The sequence below is a fragment of the Phacochoerus africanus genome, chromosome 10 (genome assembly GCF_016906955.1).
Source record: "Phacochoerus africanus isolate WHEZ1 chromosome 10, ROS_Pafr_v1, whole genome shotgun sequence".
Lineage (NCBI taxonomy): Eukaryota > Metazoa > Chordata > Mammalia > Artiodactyla > Suidae > Phacochoerus > Phacochoerus africanus.
This window is the reverse complement of record NC_062553.1, coordinates 89,420,897-89,444,890: the sequence shown is the minus strand read 5'-3', so window position 1 is coordinate 89,444,890 and position 23,994 is coordinate 89,420,897.

Here is a 23,994-nt window from a genome sequence, read left to right as displayed (position 1 = left end):
TATCTTCTAAGCTCAGCAGTTAACCCTGAAAGAGAAAGGAGTGGTGAGGAAATATATTAGTAAGAATTCGAGTTAAAGTACAGCCCCTTGCAAGAGAGCAATTGCATTATAGGCCTTTAACTTTATAGCATTTGGTCATGGTCACCCACACTGACTCTAAGCTTAAGCCCCTGATTAATATAACTAATAGAACAGGGATGCATTTGATGTGAGCAGAGCTTATGCACTTTCCATTTCCTTCCTCTTGCTCTTTGCCTTCATTATGAGCACCAGAAACAAAGCCCAGCAGGCATAGTTGTACCAGTCAAGGTCTAGACATGGCAGGAGACTCGGCCAAGATTAGAAAAGTCAACTTTTAGCTAATAAACAGCTGACTACAGATAGGAGTGACACTCATGATCCCAGGTTAGGTCAGCAGAACTGTCCAGCTGGCACACAGAACCATGAAAAAAAAATATTTATTGTAATATTGTTGCATATTACAGAGGTTTGGTAGTTGTTTGTTTTGCATTGTTTTGGGGGCAATAGAGAACTGCTACAACAGTAGAAAATAGTACAAGTACACTCAGTCTCTGTTGCGGTTCATTCATAATGAGTAATTTTTATAGTGCTTAAACTTAAAAATGAACAAAAGAATGTTCGCTATACTCAAATATCTTAGTTTTAAGTCTTAATAATAGGGATAAAAAGAAAATCAGTTTACAGATGTAATAAAACTGCTCTGAATAGGCTTTGAATCACTAGAGAAACTGGGTTAAGCACTCTTTATTTTCTTCTATTTATAGGATCCCTACCTCTTGGTCCAGTAAGTTCAATAGTAAGATAAGACTGTATACCTATTAGGTAAGAATTGTTAAAAATTACAGATTTATAACAGATATAGCAAGAAATTTTTTACAAGTAGAAATGAGGCAGAACTAGAAACTTCTAAGAAAGAAAGGACAGAAGGAAGTTTTACTATTTACACATTTTTCTTGCTAGGATATCATAATTCTTAATTGGGAAATATATTCTTTAGATTACCATTTTGCTAATTAATCCTTTATCTTTCAGATGGTTTGAATTTTATTTATTAAAGTATCAAAGATTTTTGTGAAATCTAGTGGCTGTACTTGTTTCTTGAAGATATATCTAAGCAACCAATAGCTAAAGTATTCACACAAGGTTTAGGATACAATGAAATTACTTTTGAGTAAAATTATATATTAGTTCAGTCAACACATTTCAGTCCTCCACTGGCCAAGGTCTGGAGGTAAGAGCAATAAGGTGGAGTGAGCAGCTGCTGGGAGTTATCAGCCAAAACTCACCACAGCTGTGGAATGGGTTTATTACCACTGAGAGTGATTTCAGCAGATCTGGGGGTTTTAATTTTCCTTGTTATAAATCTGAAATTTTTATTCACGAATAATTTCCTACTTATTCTCCTTTTATTCAATCCTTTATTCCTTGCTCTTGATGCTTCAGCTGCTTGTGACTCTTTTCCCCAAATGTAAACCAAAATATCATTATTTGCTTTCCAGTTAAATGAGTCTGATTTTCAAGTAAAATTCTACCAGAATGCCTCGGAATGATTGCCAATTTTTATTCTATCATATTCTTAGGCTATTCTATAATATACATTGTATAGATACATTTATCAGTTTCAGGTTGGCCTGAGTCTACTATTTATTCCAAGTTTTTCCAAAATTAGATTACAACTGCTTTAATCTAATCAGTGAAAAGTAGAGTATAATTTTCTTCCTTAAACTAATGAAAGTTAAGTAAATTTTATTAATGTAGCTTATATATTCTTAATTATAGAACTACAAATAGGTTTCATTTATCTTTTAGATATTTTAATAGCCACTTTTGTAAAATAGAGTAATTGTGTTTATTTGTTTTTCTTTAATTAGATCTTCTAGTACATCTGTGATAATAACTCAGTGAAGAAATATGAAAGTACTTTTTATGTTTTCTGTTTCTTTTACATCCCTATAAGCTAATACATGCTGAAAGAAGCTTGCTAATATTTCAGAGGAACAATGTAAAGTGGAGGTTGACTTCCTCTCTTAAATGTGGTGACTATTTACTAAAGAGTAGACTGTCTTATATATAAGAGATTAGAGGTCTCAGAATTACATTAAGCAAACTCTAAAAGAAACATAAATGGCAATGACACCAATTTGGACTATTTCCGATTACAATTTTATGAAGTCATTATTTATAGATTAATCCATCTTCATTCTAAAACATATAGGCATGTTATTAAGAAAAAATATGTATTCTTAAAATTGTATGAAGTGTTTCAGAAATTTTGTTTTGTGTCAATATAATGGTTTATTTCTACTGTCCAGTTTCAATTTTGAGAAAATTTCTTAAAAAATAAATATTTTATATGCTGTTTTAGGAATTTAATATCCTTGACTACTTTATCACTTAATATCCACTTATGTTAATGTTCATCCAGTGTTAAGAAATCTCTATTATTCTTCCTACTTTAATAGTTGAGGAAGACTAGTAAATTTCTTAACCCATCTATAGAAGATATACAGAGTCATTGGCAGACCAGTAGTCTAAGAACGTAAATGTGACACAATTATCATCCAGTCAATTGCTCTGCCTCTACTCAAGAATCTGCCTATTTCACTATGAAGTCTTAAATGCTGTCCTAGCCAGGTGAGTTGGATTACAGAACAATTATCTTTTGATATAAGGAAAACTGACCATCTAGGGAAATTAGGCACAAAAGCCAACCATTCAACCAAAACAAACAAAAAATAAAACACACACACACACAAATTAGCCTAAGTATTACAGTTTATTTCCCAAAGTATTTGTTTCATTGAAAGCATCAACTTTCATACATAGATTGTTGTATTTTCATGTATATCTCTAATTAATTTGCTGATAACATAAACCAAGAGAATTATTGTGTCCATGTAATGAAAAAAAAAAGATAAATTACATGTGATTCCTGTTTTTTTTCCTTCAAATCTTGAAGCAACTGTGGAAATTAATAAATTATGAAAAAAGTTAATCTTGATCCCAAATAAGTAACAGCTAAATATGGACAGTGTCAATACAATCATTTAAGGTGTCATTAACAAAAATTTATTGACTATTTTATGCCAGGCATTGTTTTCGTAGAACTTGATTCATCCTGCATTTTTTTTAAATTTCAGAAATCAACAAGATAAATCTACAAAATAAAATTTGACCTTTTGATATAAATTATATGTTTGACTCACCTAAATAAATGTCTTGAAAGAAAGGGCAAAAATGAGCTGAGTATGCTGAGGAAGTATCAAAACTAAAGAGAGTCTGTTCAGAGTTTTTAAAAAAGATTATTCATGGAATTTTCTCCATAACAAGATGAACAGAATAAAAAGTCTACTGGGGCCTCCTGAGTCATTAAAAAAAAGCCCATCGAGGGGTAAAAACTGAAGTTATTCTACAAAATTATTTTTAGCTTACTACATAATTCATATACATTAGTGACAAAAATTGTTACGCTTCTTTCAAACGAGAGTACAAACACAAATAATTTATCCAGAAAAAGCCCAATACTTGATTAGGTCAAAAGGGAGAAGGGTGAAAATATTATCTTATGCCTGAAAGATAAACAATCAAGGGACTGATGAAACAGGAAAGGAAAAAGCTTTTAAAGGCCAACCACAGAACTCTTCTTGCCAATAATCCTCTATTATCCAAGCTGAGGATCATAAGTTAGAACTGTTTTGCCAGTACAAAGATAAATTGTATTCCAAGATTTCTATGCCAAGACATATCCAGAGCCAAAATTGAAAATATCCCAGGAGGTTAAAAGAAGAACGCTTTCTAAGTCTTTCCAGCAGAGCAGCTGGTGTCATCAAATGGTCAGAGAAACCTTAGGTAGTGCGGTTGCTATGACTTTATTGTTGGATTCACCTGCTTTAGGGTTGATGGAATCTATATCCTTAATGCTTCTTGTCTAGACTTAATAATTTAAAAAGTATTCTAACAATTTCAGTAAAAATCTTAGGCCTTCAAATGAGATATACAAAAATATTTTACTGGTTGTCAAACCTCATTCTTGTCAACTCATATAAAGCAAAATGTTGTAGTTATTCAATTCCTTTATTTTAGAATTGTCTTTATCTTCCAAATGCATGTGGTTTTTTTTGTTTGTTTGTTTGTTTTTTTCAAAGAAAAGAAAATCATCAACTTAGGAATTTAGATTCTCAGTTGACTAGAATGCCGCATTGCAGGGTCATGCAGCATACCCCATTCCATATCAGGTAGGTAGGTTTAGATTGTGAAATGCAGTGTCCTCCTGTGATCTGATAAGTAGAGTAATAATAACTACATACTGTGTGAGAGAATCCTGGTTGTATGCCAAGTACCATAGTTAGTATTAACCATGAGACCATGTGATAGAATTTGTTCCAGGATGGTAGCATTGCATTGTTTCCTTGGTCCCTGCTTCAGCCCCATAGCAAAGCATTGAAAGCACTGAAACAGCAGGTGTGTTACAAATTTATTAAATGAAAGTACATTTTCAGAGAAAGAATGCATGAGCCAACCCAGGGTAAAAAAGAGCCAGCCCTCCTTTACAACAGTTTTTATATCCTCATGCCTGATTCCTCCCACCCAGGCCCACCGTGCCTGTGTAAAAGCTGAGTGTTGATTGGTCTTTTTATGGGGGCACGTTTTGATCCTCCAGTTGGTTTTGGTCAGGATGTCTCATCTGCATGAGAAACAGGTGATATAGAGGCAGGGTGAGGAGTCCACGTGCCATTCATTTCCTAGTAGAGAGTAGGAAGGTTGCTCAAAGTGCGGGAAGGGGTATTTCAATGAGAAATTATAAGGGTCTGGTAATTCTTGTCTTGGCCAGAAGCTTGGGGTTTAATCTCCTTTAAGCGGACCTGGAACCTAACACCTGGACTAGCTAATGTCTTTAAGCTTTTAATTTCTCATATTTAAAATTAGGTTATAATTGAAACTGCCTCAGAAGATTGTGGAAAATACTAAATAAATTCCTGCAGGTTTAACAGGCAGCACTGCCTGGTGTAATATAATATCATGCAAAAAAATACACAATGTTTTATATATATTATATTTTATCATTTTGTGAGTACCTAATATATTCCAGACAAAGCATTTTATAGTTTCTTGAATTATTCCAAATTATTTCAATAGCCTTATAGATTGATAAAATTAGCCTCATTATGTAGATATTGAACTTGAGGTTCAGAAAAGGTTTAATTGTTGAAATTTATATGGTTATTAAGTAGTTTCATGACAATTGGTTGGACCTATAGCTATCTATCTAATTAGTGTTTTGTCCCACAAGTATAACTGAAAGTAAGAGCTCTGATGGTAAAATACATCTCAGTTGTGTTGGAAATGAAGATAACTCTGGCTCGGGTCATCAGTGTCAGAAAGTGAGACACGTGGACAAGGAAAAATCTCAACAAGGCTCTTTACTTCTGCAGAAGGGCACGGATACTCCAAAAAGCGTGCACGCCGAACAAAGGACCCTTCCCTATTTATCCCCGCAGGTGATTGACCTGTCCCCTTCCCATAGGTCAGGTCAGGACGCACATTCTTCCTGGTTGGCTAATTGAAACAAACTGTTGCTGGGAAAAGAGGTAAAGAGGAAGGGGGTCGCAGGAGTGTTTCCGCCGAAACTGATCAAAATGGAGTAATCAAGATTTCCTTTGATAGAAAAGACACTATGTTACTTTCCACAATTGTATGTGACTTCAATTGAATGTGACTTTTTCAGACCTAGTTGGAAGCTAGCTGGGGGTCTGGTACCTCCTATAGGATTTTTGAAAAGACAGCTGCCTCTTTCTTCCATAGTATTCCTATTTATCTGACATAATAAATTTTGCTTCACAAAATGTGATTCCTCTAAGTTAAACATGTTCTACAAATATGTTTGTCTTTTAAAATACAAATATTCCCAGGGAGAGAAAAGAGCTATAAGAAATTAAGAGGATCCAGTGTCTGTTTTTGTTTGTTTGTTTGTTATGTTTGGTTGGTTGGTTAAGACCTTTTTCAAAGAAGAAGAGAAGATTTATAGCAATGCAAATCATACTGGGAGTCTAAACAGTTAAAGCAATATAACTTAGATCACCAAAGATAAATATCTAGTTTTAACATAATACTCAATGCCTGGCTTGTCTTTTAAAGCAACTCTGTACAACTCTGTATTACTTCAAATCCCTGTTGAGGCTCTGCTTCCTGAATACGAAATATTTTAGATCTTGTCATGGAGGCAGCCAAAATCAAATTGCTGTAGCAACCTTGAAGTCAACCAACCCTCTACACCTCAAAAAAACTTTCTATACAAATCTTTTTTATAAAAGAATATGAAGGATGCTTTTCAAGTATGTTCTGGTAAACACCAGACTTATCATCTCAAGTAGTTCTATCCCAAAAGATCATCTTATCTATCATAATGCATTTTAAAATTTATGGTGATATAGGTAAAAGCCCAAACTTTTAAATACAGAATATAAATAAAGAGATTTTTTGAAAAGGTTATGACAAAAATAGAATTTAACCATTTCAAAATGATTAACAGATGACCAAAGTATAAATTCAAAAGTGAGATATTCACAATCAGATATTTTACTAAAATGTCTTTATCTTTTTCTCATAATTACAGATTTTTGCTTAGGAGTTATTACAGTCATAATGTTTCCAATAAAGATGGAATTTTAAATGATATTCAGATAAAGTCATTATAAAATAAATAAAACAGGAAGTTTGCATCACTAAAAATTAAAGCAGATTTTTCAAAACTCCAGAAACTCAATGACAAGGGTAGGATTTGACTAACTTATATGTTCAAAGCTTAGCTCTTGAGAAGCCTTTTTCCTTCTTTACATCTTCTTGTCACAGCTGAAAATGAGACAGAAAAATTTTTAAGTCTCAAAACATCATAAAAGTTAAGATTTTTCTGACTCCTGTTGGGACCATACAAACCATTAAGTCATTATAGTATATTCTCTACAAAACAAGTAATGAGGTGAGAAGCAGTTCTATTTCTGCTTCCTCCAAGTTGGAAAATGGGGAGCAAAAATTGGACAGACACAAAGTGAGCCATGAGTCACATGCCATTGTCTGAACTCTAAGAAAAGGAAGCATTACACATGCGCACATCTGCACAAGACCATATGCTTCCCAGATTTTTGCTAAAGAAGAAACTAACTCTTTATGATTCAGGGGAACGCGGCTGATCCCTAAGTACAGCTGCAGAATGGGCACCATAAAGAAGGACCTACAGAGAATAAAGTCACAATGAATTGCTAATAGCAATTGCATATTTTAAAAGTGAAAAATTCTTTTGAATATATTCATGTTGTTTCAGACCAATTGCTCCTTTACCTCCCTGTATTTTTATTTCAGGTAGTATAACCCTTTCTTGGGTTTCATAGTTCTAAACCACAGTGCCAAATGCCATGTGGTCTTAATAAAAAATAATCTGACTTTAAGAAAAAAAAACAGAGGAGACTATTTGCTTTTAAATTCCTTTCCAATAAATTTCTCTCCTAAATGTTTATAGTTGTAAGTAGCTGTTACTTAAAATATGTAACATAATATGTTGATAATATTATCTATATTTATAAAAGTAGCATATAAATAAAACTCTTAGCTAGCCATTTTAAATTCTTAAATACTATCTTCTCTGAAAACTTCAAATATGCTCGAAACTTACCTGCCTGGCTGGAGTCAACAAAACTGTCTTGTCCATAAACCCATGTTACAAGTGAGGACCTAATTCTCTTCTTCCAAACCTACTAACACCCAGATGCCAAGGTGAATTTATATCCCCAATTGCTTTCCTCAAGAAATAATTTGATTTTAAATTGATAAATATTTTTACAAATCATACAACTGGCTTCTCAAAAAAAAAAAAAATTGCCAAGGTATTACCAAAAAAGACACAAAGAGCAGGACAGAATCTCTTGGAATAACTTCCTTTGGGATCTAAAGATTTTTAGAGCAGCACTAATATTATCTATTTAAATGTGAGGCTTTCAGCAAGATTTTCTTTAAATATAGGGATATGTTTCTTAGATTTTGGAAAATGCTGAGCCATTAAAAAAATCAACGAAACAGACAAATATAGTCAGAGGACACTGAATAACTTGCCAGAGTCAAACAATGTATTAGTGACAGAGCTGAAATTACAACTCTGCCCCAGTGTCATTTAGGCTATTCACATGTATCTATCTTTCTGCTTTGTTTTCTTTAATTAATTAAGTAAGAAGCATTCTAGGTGTATATACAGCCTATTTTCTTCTATGCACTCAGTTGAACCTGATATATTTCAAACCATGTTTAAAATAAAAGTTCAAAATCCCAGTGCTTAGAGTTATTTATACTAATATAGGAAATATATTATTTATACTAATATAGGAAAATACCATATGTTTTAGAAATATACACTTGTGCACCAAAATAAGTAGATAAGTTAATAAGTATCAATGAAATAATTTTCACTTTTTTCACTTGTGTCAATTACATTAACCTTTATAAAAAGCTATAGTCTTTTAGAATATTATAGAGTAAAATATTCTTGTTAAAATTTGAATATTTCAATTTAACAAATTTGTTCAGCAATATGATTTTCTTTTCAAATATATTTCCTTCATTAATTTGCTTTTTCAACACTCTTGTCACAACTTTACAGCATGACAAAATGTCATTCTCAAACCCATCCTTGAGATATAATCTAACCAGGCTTTTAAAGCAATTTAGAAGAATGCTGTCACTGCCTAAATAGAGAAGCTTAAAGTAGAACTAAAATAAAGTGATTTACAGTCTAGGATTATTTGCAAAGTTTTAGAGTAAGATAAACTTCTAGAAGCCTGATGTTCTATATATATTTTAATGTTCTGAAGTATTTTGTCCAACTTAAACTAAAGTACACAGGCAAACTGGGCAGTCAGTTTACTTAAGCTTGAAAATTCCATTTCATTCAAATTGGATACAGTAGTTAAGTAAAACAATGGGCCTTCTATTTTCTGCCACATGTTATTTTTTAAAAAAATGTGTACAAGAGCTGTCACATGAGCAGCCTGTTTGCCTGCTCAGTGCAAGGTTTTATGTTTCCGAAAGGCCTCCACCCCCATCTCTTAATGCTGAAAATAAATCAATTTCATCTGTTGGTTGTTTTATTTCTAGGATTTTTTTTTCCTGCTTCCTTTTAGGCCAGTTTCCACAAAGCCATATGGCAGCTGAGAGAAGGAAAGCAATGAGCTGTATTTTCAGATCTGAACAAAAGGGCCTGTGGTGTCAGAACTGCCCATGAATGCATGAGACACAGTCATGTATAGAAGGGCCTCTAGCCCTGTCATTTAGGACTAAAGGAAAGGTTGATGGAACTGCCACTGCTTTAAACAGAGAAATATTGAGTGCTTTCCTTGCTCATGTCATCCGCTTTCATCTACCCCCACCTTTACCACATCCCTTCCCAGTCAGTCTGGTGCCAAAATCCCATTAGCTTATATTAATGGCATATGGTTGGAGGAAGAAGTGTGTGGCAGGACAAGAAAGGCACAAGTTGAGCTTTCTTTCTTTTTGTTTCTAATATTTGTATCACAAGATGCAAGAGTCCCAACAAGATTGTGCCCATCAAGTTTTTAAGAGCTCAGAATGAACTACAGAAAGGAGCCCATAACACAGTGACTTGTCTCACATCTACCCTAATAGAACTCTTCTGTTCTCTAGTGATGGAAAAAACTAGGAAGACCTCTAAACATTGAAAGAATATAACACATTTTTAGGCTTTAAGTTTTTTGAGTTATAAATTTTTATTTAGGATGTTCAGAAGATCCTGATCTACCTACCTACATACACATACACACAAACACACACACACTCATACTTCTACCCTTTTGTAGTTTTATATTAAATATATATGCAAATATTAAAGCTGCACACTTTTGAAACCATTAACTTCAAACCTTTTTAGACATGAAAATAATTACGCAGCATAGGGTAAACATTTCATTGGTTATCATTTAAAATAACAAGTCATGATATATATGACAATGATCAAACATTTTGAAAAGGAGTAAATAAATATGTATGTTGTTCCATCTCATACCAGTGCCTTATACAGAACTTTATACTCATATTGGCAAGTGGTTAATAAGATAGAAAAAATGTTAGGTGTGCATAATAGTTATCCTTTCTAAAGGGAGAACATTGAAAGAAAGGAATGGAAGAGATGGGAATAGCTTCTACCCATACATTTTAGTATCCCTTTCATTTCCATTATTCTAAAACCATGACCAGACAAACTGGAATATACAATTGCAGCTGCTTCTAATCATCCTCAGCCTTTCTGAATTCTTTACTCAGTAATTGGGTATTAGAATTATTATTTGTAGAAGTAACTTACATTTAGATATTTAGGTCATGAAACTTAAACATATGGAGGCAGAAGTTGATGGATAATTAATTATCTACCATTAGAAAATATACGATGGCTGAGGGCAGGGAAAACTAGCAGTCCTGGAACTTGAGCAATGATAATGATCTAAATAAAATGGCTCAGGATAAGTGCTTCAAAGTGATACTCCACCTTAGATAGTTTGGGGCAGATGGATAAATTTATTGTGCTGTATCAAATACACAAGTGATATTCTGAAGTCATCCTAAATGAAAAATGTACAAACGTAGATAACAATACTAGTATAACTTGAAACGAATTGGAAATCAGAATGAATTTAAAAAGTATTTGAGACTTCTGATAATGGCAATATGAAGAGGGCAGGCAATTCCACCCAGAGATAATAATTTAAAAAATGCACCAAGTCATTATAAATAACCAAAATAAGGCAAAACAATTGAGAAAAGTTCTATTGAAAAAGATACCCTTTTGGGTAAGAGATGTGCCCTATGGCTTTTAGCCTGGATTCACTCTTCAACTCTAGTTCCAGTGAAGGAAAGCCACTGCCTTACCTGCTCAAGGTGGCAGATAATTAAACTCAGGGAAGGAAAATTAAAACCATAGCATGGCTAAAAACCCAAAATTGAAAAGAAACTCTTTCCAAATCTCTGGCTGACCACACTGGCAAATAGTAGATCCTTGAAAACTTAAAGGACAAGCCTATAGAAACCAGGGGGGGAGTCCTACCCTTGAAAGGCATTCTTGTTCCTGGTGAGATTTCAGAATTTGCTGGAACTTTGAGTATGTTCCTTACCTGAACATAGCATAGACATCAGCAAGCTAAAGTCTTACTGGCTTGGGGTTAGGAAGTTGAACTCTGGGATAACTTAGCAACTAGAAATTTAAAGGGGAACTACAGAAGAAAGAGAATCACATATAATAAATCATACCCAAATTCATAGCTGATCTCTGAATTATGCAAACAGAGGAAAGGTAGCTAGGGTAAAAAATGAGCCATAAAAATGGGCAGAGGCATCCTTATTGACCACTGTGGGTAAACAAATTTCACATTTTATTTTATTTACTTTATTTTATTTTATTTTATTTTTTAGTAAGTAAGCAAAGTCTTTATTAAAGAAAAGCAAATAGCTCCCAGGACAGCTGGGAGGGGGAAGAAGACCCCCCTTCTTTATTGTCCTATAGGGATTTTTATCTCTTAAAAGTGGGGAGGGGCACTAACGTGGGGTTCAGAAAGGTGTGGTTTTCTCCTATTTGCCTTGCTCAATTACCTATTATCAGTCCTTGTCCGATAGGAGTTTTAGGGTTGGAAATGTCCCATGTAAGTTTTATGGTTTCTTTGTCCTTTTCTTTCTTTAGATTATGTCACCATTCCTCTCATTCCTTTTTTATCAGTTGAGGAGTGGGCTAGAGATTCGCATTTCCTATAGTAAACAAAGTCTGTGGGGAATGCGCATTTCTTATAATAAAACAAGACCTTTGGAGGTGTTACTCCCTGGAGCCCTCAACTCTAGAGGGGGTAATTGAGACAAATTTCACATTTTAAATTCAGTCATCTGCCTATTAGAATAAAAGTTAAGCAGTTTCAGGAGAAAAAAGTAAGAACCCACAGTCAAAATACATGTGATGTAAAATGTCCAATTTTCAACCCAAACTAAAAGATTGTGAAAGAATAGACAAATATGAGTCATACTTCAGTGAGGAAAAAAGCAGTTAATAGAAACTGACTCTAATTGGGTTAGATATTGCATTTAGCCAATAAAGACTTCAAATTACTTAATAAAAACATGCTCCCAAATCATACAAAATCATGTTTAAAAAATTAAAGGACAGTAAGAGATCAATGAGTAAACAGAAACTCAGTAACAACCACACAATAACAACAACAAACTATTAAATAATAAAGAAGTCCAGAACTTAAATTTGATTAACTGAAAAACTTACTAGAATATTTAATATTATTTAATTTAATATTTAATATTATTTAATTTAATAATATTTAATTAATAATTTAAAATATAACTTAATTGAGAAAAGTAAATAAAAATATACAAAGCTAAAAAATGAAAAATTGGAATAAAAATAACCTATGCCTCAAACACATTTAAAACACAGAGTATAACTCAGATGTAATGGAAGAAAATTATAAATACATGAATATATATAAAAGAAAAATGTGTACACATAATTGCTTAAATGACAAAGTTCATTGTTGCTTTGGTCTTCTAAGTCCATTATGATTCTCCCAAGTGTATTTTCCCCAATATTACTCCCAAATATCCTATCAATATCAACAAATTGTGCCACAAATACATATGGTACATTCTTGCTATTTATATCTGTCCTACTTGAAATGTCTTAGGTCCTCAGACTAGGTGCAGAATCCCTAGTACCTGTTCACATGTGATTTTTGCTTTTTTTCTAAGACAGTGATGATGGCTGTCCACTCAGTGTCCATTTTTCTCTTTTTCTTTACTAGTAGGTCTCCAATATTCATTCAATATGGAATTTCACCCATTTTTTTTTTTAAATATGCGATTCAGTTTTGGTGAAGAGGAAGTGAGAGAAATTCTACAAATCAGGGCATTCATAAAAGTTACTGTTTTTCTGATCAGAAGAATAGACTCTGCAGGCATGTGCTTTTATCTTCTTCTTTTAAATAAACACTTTTATAATACTCATGTTTCCAGCATGATTCCAAATGCTTTATCATTATTAATATATTTCATATCTACATGAAATCTGTGAGATAGCTACTAATATTAACTTCATTTTACTAATTTTGAAATTGAAGCAAATCTAAATAATTCACACAATATTTGCCCTTTGCCCTTATTGCCCCTCCTGTGTAGAATGGGATGCATCCTGTAAATGCAACAGTCATCTTATGAATATGAGCATAAAATTAACATACTTAATGTAGAAGAGCAGAAAGATAAGCTGTTCTGCAGTGTTAATGTTTTTTTGGTTGTCTAAACCAGGTATAGCTCTCTGGATTTGATATTTGGTCAGAAATAATTTATTGTTAGCATCTTTTTCTTTTTCCATATTATCAGGCAGGAAATGAGAAACTTTATTTTTTGAACTCAGAAAGTCCTGGTTCACTTTAATCTAACAATTCTTTCTTTAGCCTAAAACTTTCCTTTCTCATCTTACTACAGGCAGCTTGAAGAAGATAGGCAACATCTTAAACTCTTTACTTGGTCAAATTCATTAGATAAATATGCTACTTTTTTCAGGTCACTACAGGTAATAGAATATCTAAACTTTATACTAAAACATAACAAATGGTAATAAAAAGTTTTCCCCTCCACTCCTGTTTACAATGATATTTTCCTTATTTTCTTTAAAGTTCCCACCAACAGCCTTTTTGAGAGCAGAGAGCAGAGGCTTCTATTAAGAGTCTCTCCCTTTTTTTACTTTTTTTGTTCTTTTGGCCCCATCAGCAACATATGGAGTTCCTAGGCTAGGGATTTAATCTGAGCTGCAGCTGCAGACATACAGCACAGCTGCAGCAATGCCAGATCCTTAACATACTTTGCAGGCCAGGGATTGAACCCTTAACTCCACAGCAACCAGAGCCACTGCAATTGGATTCTTAACCCCCTGTGCCATGGTGAGAACTCCCCATTTTTGTCTTTTATTAACTCTCAGTTCAAATTTTTTCAAGCTTCCTTTTGTCCACTTTCTACTAACTCCCTAAGATATATCTATATAGATATATAAATTTTGCTAGCATGCCACTTAAAGGTACCAAAGTCTGCTCTAACAATTCCAAAATTTAGTGGTTTACACAGTATTATTTCCAGTTTTTACTGATGTATCTGCAGCTTGGCTAGGGTCCATGAGGGATAGTTCATCTCTGCTCTATTCAGTGTCAGCTGGGGAGATGTGAAGACAGTATTGGACTCATCTGAAGAGTTATTCAAATATTGTTGATACTTACTGTTGACTGACTTTAGGGAGACCTGGAACTTGGGGAGGAATCTACACACTGTTCTCTTATGTATGATAGGATAGCCAACGTGACTCGGTGAGTCAAAACAGTGCATTAATCAAGCACCAAAAACAGGATACCTGTGATTAATCAATAAGCACACCTGCAGGCAGGCGCAACTGGAGGGAGTCTTTGGGAACTTACCCCCATGCAAATGAGGTATCCTGCCTGAGACCAACCAGAAGATCAAACTTGTCCCACGAAGGGACGAAGCAACACACAGCCCTCACGCATGCGCAGCGGGTCTGGACAGGAAAATCCAGGTCTTCACTCAAGACTGCAGTGTGGGGGTACAAAGGGAAACCCAACTCTAAGGGGGCAGGGTAGTCCTTACAGTGGGTTCCCGATCTCCCTCTTAGAGTGTACTTTTGCTTTGATAAACTTGCTGTAATGCTTTCACTTTGGTGAATTTGCCAACCCTTCCTAAATCGACGGAGAGAATTGTAACATAACACTTTTGAGCTGCAACACTAGGTATAAAGAGCTTGCTTACACTTTCCAACGTATCCACTACTCCAGTTCTTTTCTGTGTCTGGACAGAGAACCGAGAAGATTACACAGCTGTAGCACTTCTGCGTAGCATGGTAGCTGTTTACAAAATTAAGTGAAACAAGATGATGAGGCAAAAGCTTTATTTCTTTTAAAAATTTAGTCACGGAAGTCACATAGTGTCACATTTGCTGTAGTTGAACACCAACAAATTCAAGAGGAGAAAATATAATATCCACCTCTAAATTGTAGGAAAAGCATTTAAGTTAAAATATATTGGTGGGACGATCTTTGAAAATTACAATCTGTCACAACAGAACTTCTTTAATGTGAGACAGTAAATCCCTGTTTGATTAACCTAGTACAGTCAACATGCATATATTGTTATGGATGCTTATTGCATATATTCTTGTTCCATGTTTATACTAGACTGTAAATTTCAGGAGGGAAGAGATTATTGTGTTCCTGGTTCTGTTCATAATAGCTATTAAATTTAATAAGCGTTTGTTGAGATGAATAAATGGATGTACACTGAGGCAATAAAAAGAGAAGGATGAGAGCTTTGGGAGTTAAACATGTTTCTCTGAGATTAAGTATGAATTTCTATGCTGGGTTACATTCTAACTCACAGTGGCATCAGGACCAAGCCTCAGGGACCTGATCTGCCCTTGAGTCTTGAAGGTGAGCTTTGCTCTTAGAATGCTCAGGAATTCCAAGTAGTTTGTGTTTGTATGTGTGTGTGTGGAAGCAAAGACCCAGAAAACAATCCAAAAGTGAACAGAGTTCCCTGACAATATCTTTCTAAGGACATTTTCTTGGCAAGCTCAGACTGCTCTACAATTTTCTAATGGAAGCAATTTTTAAGTAACCTGGATCTTGTATAGTATTGCAAATTGGAAGAGGTGCAAATGTTTTTAATTCAAGTAGTATGGCATGAAAATGTTTGAATGTTACAGAGCATGAAAAACAATGTCAATGTGGAAACTTCTGAAATAATATACTCAGAAAGTATGAAAAAAATAGTAGCAGTAATAGCAGTAGTAACTACTAAATGTCTTCGAACCAATATGTTATTTGAAACACTATTTTAGTCATTCCATGTTCTCTAGAAATGATACTGTTACTGCGATTACTGGATGCAGTGTTTAAAGTAGTTTTGCACGATTTCATGCATTGGTCTGCAAAATATTTACATTCATGTTTCTTCTGAGGCTAAAATTCAATGCTTGGGAAAAAAGTGTCTCACAGAAAAAAACTGAAACTTCTTTTCTTCCCCTATGATTTCCCCTATGACATATGTGATTACCTCATGCTTTAAGGAATGTCTGCTGTAAATACTGGATTTATAGCAACACCTCAGATAATTACACAGTTTTAGGGGTATTGAGCACAGAAAAATGCTGACCGTCCAGACAATGCCCTCTTTTATTCAGTATTAGTTTCAGAAGAATGTGACGATATAGGTTAACTATGTTTGTGTTGTCCTTAAGGAGAAGAAAGTTATTATTTTGGAGGGCAATATTCTTTTAACAAGCTAAACCAACTCATAGGAAAGAAAGAAAACCTTATAAAAATTGGAATAAATGTCTTCAAACCAATATGTTATTTGAAACACTATTTTACATGGTACATTCATTTTTATCTCACCCTCACATAACTCTATAAATAGCTATTGAATTCAAGCTGTCTCAAGGGTAAAAGCATAAAGCTGAATGTTTCTGTTGGATTTAGCTGAGCTCAAAGAGCGTCTGGATTTGTTGGTCATAGCATTCTCTTTCAAACCCTCAAGTGTCCATTTGAGCCCAGTTATACTAGAACAATTGAACATTTCAGGGTTTCCTTTTCCATGAAAAGCATCTGTTTACATGGCTTACATCTGAATGAATATGAGCATGTTGTCTTGTATTGTAAAAAATGACAAGAGGCTTTACAGTTTTTGTACCTAGTAATTGCTATTTAAGTCTTATGCTTCAGTATTTTCATAAATTCTAGAATATGGTCTAATTCTCTTTGCTTTCAACTATTTCTAGTAGTAAACAGTTAACCAGAAAATAGAGACTCAAAACCAATCCTTATGAAAACATTTTTAAAAAGACACTCTGTTAATTTTATTTAGGTTATCAAAAAACATAAGGAAAAATACCTCTTCAGAAACATTAGCATTGTTACGTCCATTTGTTTATAGATCTTCATAAAATTTAAATGGACAGAGAAAATAGATCATAAGATAATAACTTATTAGATAGGTGTATTTCTCTTTACTCAAAGTTTGTTCTACAATAAACATGCCTATATAAACAAAAGATTGGAGTATCAACCAATTGAGTAGGTTAAAAAAGAGGCAGATGTAGTGGCTTTCTTTCTTATTTCCTCATTTGATATATACCACCCTTTCTCCTATTTTGCAAATTCATGGTTTGACCTTAAATTGATGGATATAAGAGAAAGGAAGCAGAAAAGAACTGGAAAGTACTTATTTCACTTATATTGCTATGGTGTTACAGCATTAGCAATACCTGGTTTTCAAAGGTATCTATGCCAAAAAAAAAAAAAAAGAACAAATCAGCATCATTACATTTTTGAGGCAGAGATAATTTTTGTGTAAGACGCATGCAAAAATTAAATGCCTTAAACTAATAATGTATACTAGGGAGCTGAATTCCTCCTCACTTGAGAGTACTACAAACATGATGTCTACATAAACTAAAGAATATAATTAACAAGATGAAGCAGTTCTGTTCCTGGACAGTTTTTGTGTGCTCTCTGGAAACTCTCTAACTCTGGGGATATCTGGCCTACAATTGCCTTATTAAGAGTGTAAGAAATTTCATGGCTGGTCATTTGCAACCCCTTGCTAATCCCTTGGGCATCTTGTAGTTCAACTAGTTTTTTGGCTCAAGGTATTTTTGCCCTTTCAGTTGATTCCTTTTGATAGAATCAAAGATGATCCTTTTGTGGTTATCTTTCATGAATGAACCCATTTGGAGCATTTATAGTCACACAGTGTTTTTTTCCTCTGCATCCCAACTTCCCAGGCCACCATCTCTTCTTCCCTCCTATTTGTATGGCCTTAATTCTGATTTTCATGAATTCCAGGGAACATATATCTAGCTCTCTTTCTGGTCCCTTTGAAGACTTCCTCTCTTTACTTGAAGTGGAGGGCAATGACTTGCTTCTCCCAGCCCCTTGTGCAGGAGTGGAGGTGAGGGAGGGGAACTCAGGACACAAAAAGAATTTGTCATGGAAAAACCTCCTTCTCACATTTAGCAAGATGTCTCTCTGCCTCACAATATCTTCTATAAGCTGTTAAAGATAAAAGCCACTTTATTCAACTCAGTATTATTTAGATACTTCATTTGAAACTGAAAATAAAAGAACTGTATTTACAATCCTATTGCATAATTATAAACATCATATTTATGCTCTGTTGTAAGTTAGGAGTTCTAGATAAGCCACTAGTGAAAAGGACTTATGCAAAATGATAGAGTATGAGATTATATTGCTACACTGACAGTAGAGGAACTTTGCTGAGGCTTGAGTACACAACTGTTTTTATCTGCACTTAGAAGGCAGATTAACATTCAGTGGACATGGAAAGGAATATTTCTTCAGTATGTGTTATATGGCAAATCCTGTGATAGGCATGTCAGCACAGCTAAATTAATTGTATTTAATTACATCTTAATACCAATAAAGGGAATAATTAATATTTCCCTCATTTTACAGAGAAGTAAATTGACACATGAAAAGCTAATTTTTAGTCCCAGGATGAGTTATTAAGTAACAGGGCAAAACTGTTTTATCCGAAGGTTACTGTTTCAGGAGACACCTTGCTGCCTCTTCATGAATTAGGAAATTTTCTTATTTACTACTACTACTACAGTTTGAGAAATTTAGAATGAGCCCCTTGGTCCAAAAATGTGTGCCACGTTGAACATTGTACTTCCTCTAAAACCTGTATTACATATTTACTTTGGCTATGATCTTGCTATTATGCATATATTTACAATTTTTGGCAATAAATGGTAAAAGCAGTTTTGGAAATCTTATAGCTAATAACCTAGGGAAAGTAAAAAGGATAAAGAAGGAAAAAAATCAGGAGTACAATATTTCTAAATTATGTATTTTAGGTTGGTCCAAAATAATTTTGCCAAAAATGTTCCATTTAGGGGCTAAAGAAGCAATCCATTGCCAATATAACAATAAAGGCACATTGAACAGTGACTACAGTGAAAGGAGTGGGAATGAGGAAAGAAGTTTCCTACCTCATAGGCCTAGTGATTAACTTTGGATTCTCAGCTATCTTTTGTTAGTTAGAAAAAACTTCAATGTAAGAAATTACTAATTGATTGATTTTTTATGATTTGATTCTAATTGACATTTTTAGTAGCAAGTAGCAAAGGTAGAATTTGAGATGATTGGATTGAGTTTACATTTGAAATCCATATATATATGTATGTACATATCATTTTGTGATTCATTTTGTACCACTATTATTGTTATAGTCTAACATGTTCATTCAAATTCATATATTGAAAATTTATTGCCCAATGCAATGGTATTAAGAGATGAGGTCTTTGGTAGTTGACTAGGCCATGAAGGTAGAGCACTTGTGAAGGCATTAATACCCTTAGAAGAGACATTGCAGAACTTCCTAGCCCCTTCCACCATGCAAGATTACAATGTGAAGTCTGTAACCCATAAGAGAGCTCTCACTTGACTATTTTGGCATCCAGACCTTAGACTTCCAGCCTCCAGAACTTTGAGAAATAAGTCTCTCTTTTTTATAAACTACCTAGTCTGTAGTATTTTGTCTCAGTATGAAACTGACCATGAACTTAAACTTTTCTTTTTTTTTTAAGGGCTGTGGCTTATGGAAATTCCCAGGCTACACCACAGTCACAGCAATGCAGGATCCAAGCCACATCTGCAACCTATACCACAGTGCATGGCAATGCCTAATACCCAACCCACTGAGCGAGGCCAGGGATTGAACCTGCATCCTCATGGATACTGGTTGGGTTCATTACCACTGAGCCATAATGGGAATTCCTGAACTTAAACTTTTTATTGTTTTTCTCTAATATTTGTGCTGGCTTTAGTGTGTAAATGATACACTTCCTTATTTATGGTCAAATGCTGCCTTTGGTTCTCAAATTTTTTTCTCACCTATGGCAATTTTACTTGAATATACTGACATAAACTATAATTGATTTACTTTAAAAATAAATTTCTAGGTTATAAGTGAAGTAGAATGACCTCTGAGTTGGTAATTAATCTCAATCATTTGATGCCTGATCAATTTAGTGTTTTTAATCAAATATCAGTATTTAAATTTAGTTTCTCATGATAAAGCTTTCATCAAAGAGAATAGCCCAAATATCTGCCTTCTTTTCATCCTTTGGATTAGCTGAGGAAGAGGAGGTATTACTGTGAAGTGGCATGGAAGTGAAGTTTATTGCCAGGATTAGTAATAACTATTTTCTGAGGGGGGAAAAAAAAGATAGATAGTGCTATTCACAAAGTTATACATTTTTGTTAAAAATAATAAATATTTCTTTCAATGTATTTCCCTTCTTCTATGTCCTAATTTCATAAATCACAGTCAAAACTGCAAGTTTTTTTTGTCACAAGCTTCTGTGGCTATAACTGTTTTTCCCTGCTAGTAACAGATTCATTTCTGCTAAAATTCTATTACTCTAAGCAATTTCTCTCAAGGATTGCAACAATTCTTCTGAAAACAGATCAGCAGCTTTCAGTATAATCTTACTTCATCTAACTGGAACAAGGTCTACTTCTGATAAATCCTGCAACTGGATGTGACAGGAATAGAAAACTTATTTCAGTACCTTGCAGAGTGTGGTGAAAGACATTTAGAAGGTGGTTTAGATTGTTTTTTGTTTTGTGTTGTTTTCAATTCTTCTCTTAGAATTAGCTTTTGTTCTACTTTATTTTCAGTAATGCTTTAAAATGACAGCTTTTGTATTTTAAGATAAATAAAATAAAGGAATGAGGGAGGGCTCTTTTTCAACTGCTCATGGAACATATAAAACAATATAAATAAAGACATGTAAATATTTTGAAATTAGTACATTAAAACAGGCTCAGAAATAAACTGCTGAACTCTATGCTCAGCTATACTCATTCATGAATAATTATATACACATGTTCATACTCAAAGGCTGGTACTGAAGATACTAAAATTAAAAAGAAAGAAAAAGCAACTTTACTGAATGCATATCTGAGAAAGGAGAGGAAAGAGGGGGATCTGAAAGAAACAAAAAGAGAAAGAGGGCAGCAGAGAGGGGAAAAGAATTTAAGAGACGGAAAAACTAAAGTCACTTCAACTGTAGTTTAACAATCTACAATAGCTTGATGAAATTATTTAAAGCTTAATTTGGTGGAAAGTTAATTTAAAGAAAGTTTAATTGAAAATTTAATTTAAATGAAAAAAAATTTCGTGAAGAACATCTAACCCTTAAGATAGTTAAACTGGAGAGAGGTATTAATTAACACTTGATAAGGAATCTAAATGATCTGCCCAAGCCTATAGAGCCAGAAAGTGATACGACCAGGTCTGAAGCAAATTAAAAAAAAAAAAGAAAAGAAAGAAAGAAAAAGTAAAGAAACACTATAATAGTGTAACATCTAAGCTTCTGTTGGAGTTCCTGTCATGGCTCAGCAGACTTGAATCTGACTAGCGTCCATGAGGACACAGGTTTGATCCTTGGTCTCACTCAGTGGGTTAAGGATCCAGCATTGATATTAGCTGTGATGTAGGTTGCAGTGTGGCTTGGAGCTGGTGTTGCTGTATCTGTGGTGTAGGCTGGCAGCTGCAGCTCTGATTTGACCTCTAGCCTGGGAACCTCCATGTGCCATAGGTGTGGCCATAAAAATAATAATAGTAATAATAAAGTTTCTGTTGATTGAAATGAAATCACCCCTCTCAAATTCTTTAAAATGTTTAACAATTCCGGTGGGAGCAGGGGGACACTTTCTGGATATATTCAAAATAATTCATTAGAGCATTCATAATAATCTTGGTAAGGATTACAGAGCAGTGACTCTCCAGGTCTCTGGGAGGCTTTGGGGGCCTTTCTCCTATCTCCTTTGTCTCTTCCTTTCTCCTTTCCCACTTTTGCCTGTGCTCCTCTTCTCTTCCTCTTTCTCAAAACAGCTCCCATTTATTTAGAACCTAGTAGCCTTACAAGTGTTCTTATCTAATGCTAAATATTTACATATGACATCTAGTTTCATCTTCCAAGCTATTCTATAGTGTAACTTTTATTACCCACATTGATAAACAAGGACATTGGGACTGAACTTGGAGAGTAAACTCCATTGCTGTGCTCTTTATACCACTTATTACAGTATTTACAATAACAGTATTACAATCACAATATTTCACAACTGGAGTGAACAGTTGTGAATAGGTCAATACATATACTGTACAAATGTTGAATTTTCATGTTTTAGCTCTGAAATTGAGAACTTGTTTGCTAGTACACATGGCTTGGGCTTTACAAGGCAATAGGAGAAAAAGGTATAAGGTATTCCCTATACTACTCTAAAGTCAGAGTAGGCAAATGCTATTTTGACTCTGCAGATGGCTTCAAAATTGTTTTAACCATTTACACTGACATAATAAGAGGACAAATAAAGACTAACCAAAAGTGCTCTCTTTGCTTAGTATAGTTGTGCTATATTAATAAGCAGTATTTTATATGTATTGGCTCCCCACGGCATGAAGTTAAAATCAAAATGAACAATCTAGGGATATTTAGACAATCAGTCCAAATAATTCTTGTCATCAAAATGGGAGTTTTGAAAAATTCATGTTAGAACATTAAATATTTTTTGCACTCTATAAAATTAATGGGGAGGTTAAAATTATATATGTATGCAATATATATGTAATATATACATAAATATAGTTTGTCTTCAAAACTTTTACATCAATTGCAAAATGTTAGCTCCCAAAAATTTTAATGTTATAAAAATATCCAATTAGCAATGCATAACAAAAATATTTAAAAACGTAATACATGGCCAATTAAACAAAACAGTCATAAAATAGTAACCAAAGAATGGACGAAATCACTGGAACTATGGAAGTTGTCTGCTTTGTATTGTTTGTTAAAGGACAGACCAGCCTGGGAATGGGAAAGAGCTATCTGAAGTTACTCCAGAGTGAAAAAAATAGCTTTGTTAAAATGGGGTCCTACATAATGATAGGCTGTGCAGAGTTGGAAATCAGAACCAGGAACAGAAAACAGCACATTGATCCCTATCAAAACCATGGGCTATGTATATGGAAGATTCAGAATAAGGAGTTCATAAAATAAAGAGAGTAGAGAAATAGAGGATTCAAAATTTCCAGGTATGAAACCAACACAGTATTTCACAGATGTCATGAAGTAAGCAGTTAGAGGAGAATATTAACTCCTAATGTAGGTAGGGAAAGGGGGCCATAGCCAAGATGGAAAACTCAGGGAGTATACAGACAATGTCACTGAAGTCAAAACAGTCAGGAGTTCCCGTTTGGGGGCAGCAAAAACAAATCTAGTTAGGAACCATGAGGTTACAGGTTCGATCCCTGGCCTCGCTCAGTGGGTTAAGGACCTGGCATTGCCGTGAGCTGTGGTGTAGGTCGCAGACGTGGCTCGGATCTGGTGTTGCTGTGGCTGTGGTGTAGGCCAGCAGCTACAGCTCCACTTAGACTCCTAGCCTGGGAACCTTCATATGCTGCGAGTGCAGACCTCAAAAAAAAAAAAAAAAAAAAGTCAAAGTGCTTTAAGAACCAGGCAAGTACTTAGGATTCAGAAGTACACAAATTGCAGATATTGAAGTAGGTTAGGAAAAAAAAAAATCTAATAAGCAATCAGAGTAGGATACAAAAGCACTGAGCAGAATTAGATTTTGAATTTTAAATAGCATCCATCTCAAAGATATAATTCCTGCTGGTGTAAGAGATAATCGCTGGGTAAAGAGAGGTCATTGTTTTTAAGATTAGAAAAACAAACAACAACAACAACAAAAAAAAGACAAAAAAAAGAAAAACATAGAAATTAGGAAGTGGGCACCATTGGGGGCAGTAAAAAATATAGGTCAGAGTTTG